This window comes from Carlito syrichta, unplaced genomic scaffold (genome assembly GCF_000164805.1).
Source record: "Carlito syrichta isolate Samal-C Ts95f unplaced genomic scaffold, Tarsius_syrichta-2.0.1 Scaffold155199, whole genome shotgun sequence".
Lineage (NCBI taxonomy): Eukaryota > Metazoa > Chordata > Mammalia > Primates > Tarsiidae > Carlito > Carlito syrichta.
Window position 1 is genome coordinate 16,151 of NW_007099295.1, and position 3,670 is coordinate 19,820.

The 3,670-nt window shown below is 53.1% G+C and overlaps 1 long non-coding RNA gene across 1 annotated transcript; it reads left to right on the plus strand.

Moving 5' to 3' along the window:
* Positions 1 to 281: 281 nt before the first annotated feature.
* Positions 282 to 1,218, plus strand: LOC110594884. The gene is made up of 2 exons (XR_002481511.1): positions 282 to 378; positions 816 to 1,218. It is a non-coding gene; the product is annotated as an uncharacterized LOC110594884 (long non-coding RNA).
* Positions 1,219 to 3,670: the final 2,452 nt, after the last annotated feature.

Consider the following 3,670-nt stretch of genomic DNA (forward strand, 5'->3'; position numbering starts at 1 on the left):
GAGACTCTGTGTGCCACCCACCCCCCCAAAGTAGAATTTTACCGTGTTCAACGTTTTAGTTCCGTTGTCCTGGTAAAAGCATAAGACAAAAAAAATGTCATCTATGTTTCTAGGCAACACTGTATATAAGGTGGTGGCAGATTGGTAAAATGCTTCAAAACGTGGAGGGACAGTGAGGAAATTCTAAATATTAATACCCGGCCAGGGCTGTCACAGCTTGGGTTTTTCCAAGTGCAGTGACTATCATAATGTGATTTCACCTGTCTTTTTGCAGTGAGCCAATTGCCTAGGTAGCCGTACAAAGATCCCTCTCATGGAAGAAAAATGTCGGGTGCTGTTCCAGTTGGATTTCCTGCTTGATGTCTTCTGCGGACACAGGTGACAAATGTGCTCCATGGCAGACTTGCAATAGAAATGTCTGGCTGGGCCGGGCACAGTGGCTCACGCCTGTCTTCTCAATACTTTGGGAGGCTGAGGCGGGAGGATTGCCTGAGCCCAGAAATTCAAGACCCGTTTTGGCAACATAGCAAGACCGCATCTCTACAATCAATAAAAAAATTAGCCGGGTGTGGTGGCGCATGCTTGTAGTCCCGGTTACTTGGGAGGCTGAGGCTGAGGCGGGAGGATCGCCTCAGCCCAGCAGGTCGAGGCAGCGGTAAGCCGTGATCGTGCCATTGGATCCCAGTCTGGGCGGCTGAGTGAGACTGCGATTCAAAAGAAAAAAAAAAGTGTCTGGCTGGAGCCAAGTAAGTCTTATTGATGTCTCAGCTGTCACCTTGAATGACCCTCCTGACCTTAGGATTCTATCGTTCCAGCACTTCCAAAAGTGAATGCTGTGCCCATCAACTGACGAATGGATCAAAAAAATATGGATCATCCACACAATGGAATATTATGTGACCATGAAAAGGACGGAGTCTCTGACACAGGCCGCAACATAAATGGACTTTGAGAACATCACACTTAGTGAGAGACCCAGCCACAAAGGGACACACTGGGTGTGACTCCATTTATATGAAATGTGTCGAAGAGGCCAGTCCACAGAGTCAGGATGCGGATTCGTGGTCGCCAGGGGCTGGGTGTGGAGAAGGAGGAATGGGACGTGGCTTCTCTAATGGATATGGAATTTCTCTATAGGATGATGACAACATTCTGGAATTTTCTAGAGCTGGTGGGTTTACAGCCCTGTGAATATACTAAAAGCCAATGAATTGCACACATAATTGTTTTATTTATTCATTTATTTTATACAGAAAGGGTCTTGTTATGTTGCCCAGGCTGTTCGCAAACCTCTGGCGTCCAGTGTTCCTTCCACCTGAACCTCCCACCGTGCTGGGACTACAGGAGTGAGCCACCATGCCCATTCGAATTGTGCACAAAAGCGGGTGAATTGTATGGAATATGAGTTATATTTCAATAAAGTTGTTAATAATTTATTTTATTTTTGAGGTGGAATCTCATTCTGTCACCCAGGCTGGAGTGCAGTGATGCAATTACGGCCCACTGCAGCCTCGACTTGCTGGGCTCAGGCGATCCTCCTGCCTCAGCCTTCTACGTAGCTGGAACTACGGGTACGTGTCACCACTCCTGGCTAATTTTTTTGATTTTTTTGTAGAGACCAGGTCTTGCCATGTTGCCCTGGCTGATCTTGAATCCTGGGCTTAGGCAATCCTCTGGCCTCGTCCTCCCAAGGTGCTGAAATGAGACATGAGCCACCATGCCTGGCCAGAGCTGTCATTAGTTTTAAAAGTACATAATTGTAAGGAGGTTTGGTTAACATGTGTCCCTCTGATTCTAAGTTCCCGGAGGCTGGCACAATGTCAGCTTGGCTTTGTTCCTTCATTGTCCGAATGGTCCAGCCCAAAGTAATTTATTAAATTAAATTAAATATCTCTCAAACCAGCTGTATTTATAGCAGGTTCTCTCCACCTGGGCATGGTGGACATTTGGGGCTAGGCCCTTCTCTGGGGTGGGTGTCCTGGGTACAGCAGGGTGATGAGAAGCATTCCTGGCCTCCACCCCCTCTGTGCCAGAAGCACCTCCAGCTGTGACATTCACCCATGTCTCCAGTCTTTACCAAGTGTCTCCCGGCGGCAAATTGCACCTGGTTGAGAACCACCCATTTAGAGGCACCCAAATTTTGAATTTAGAAGTCCCCACGTAACAACTGGCATCCAGCAAAGCTCTGAAGGGATAAGCAGGACTTGGCTGTGTCAGCAGGGCCAATGGGGAGCATGACACCCCGCCAGAAGGTGGGCTCAAGCCCACTCAGTCGGAAAAAGGAAGACCACCCTCTAACGAGCAAAGTCCCACGCAGATGGGGACCCACAGGTGACTGCGAGGGCTCCCACAGGACTCAAGATTAACTTTCGAGCCTCAAGCAGGGCCGGCCTGGGGTTCAGAGATTCCCCCACATGTAAATGTTAAAGAAAGGCGGCGCTCCAGGGCCGGCCTGGGGTTCAGAGATTCCCCCACATGTAAATGTTAAAGAAAGGCGGCGCTCAAGCCGGGCTCGGTGGCTCCTTTGGGAGGCCGAGGTGAGTGGATTGCCTGAGCCCGCGGGTTCGAGACCCGCCTGGGCAGCGAAACCTCATCTCTACAATCAATCAAAAAATCAGCCGGGCGTGGTAGCGCATGCCTGTAATTCCGGCTACTCGGAAGGCTGAGGCGGAAGGATCGTCGGAGCCCCGCAGGTCGAGGCTGCGGTGGCCGGGAGCGGCCACTGCCCTCCAGTTTGGGCGACAGAGTGAGACTCCAACTCAAAAAAAAAAAAAAAAAAGGCGGCGCTCTGAGTAAGGGGCGGGGCCTGATGGTGGGCGGGGCTTCAGGCAAAGATCCCAGATGCAGAATAGTTGAAAGGAAGGTGCCACCTTTGGAGTAAGGGGCGGGACTTGTGATGTGGGCGGGGCTTGGGTTCAGACCGGCATATCTGAGTGGTTAAAGGAAGGCGGGAGTCTCCGAGTAAAAGGCGGGGCTTGTGGCATGGGCGGGACTTGAGTAGAGCGCCTCACATCTGAATGGTTAAGAGGAAGGCGGGGCTTCAAGTAGGAGGCGGAGCTTGTGGCATGGACAAGGCTTAAGCAGAAACCCCTACCTCTGAGTAAAGTGGAGCTCCAAGTAAAGGGATGGAGCTTGTGGTGTGGGCGGGGCTTGAGCAGCGACCTCCACATCTGAGGGGCTAAAGCAAAGGCGGGGCTTCAAGTAAGGGGCGGGGCTTGCCTCGTGGGTGGGGCTTGAGCTGATATTTTCCCCACTGAGTGATTAAGAGGAAGGCGGGGCTTCGAGTAAGAGGTGGAGCTTGCGGCAAAGACAAGGCTTGAGCAGAGACTCCCACATCTGAGTGATTGAAGGGAAGGCGGGGCTCCGAATAAGAGTGGGGCTTGTGACGTGGGCGGGGTTTAAGCAGAGACTCCACCATCTAGCGGCTAAGAAGAAGGCGGGGCTCCGAGCAGGAGGCGGGGCCTCTGCGTGGGGCGGGGCACGGGGCGGAGTCTCCCCAACGCAGGGAAGGAGGCAAGAAGGCCGAGCTTCGGGCAGGGGGCGGGGCCTGGGGCGCGTGGCGGGGCGCGAGCGGCACGCGGCTCGGGGGCGGGGCCGGTGACGTCACGGCGCCCGCCGGGTTCGGGAGGACGCCAAGATGGCGGCGAGTAACTCCGCGGGCTTCGCGCGG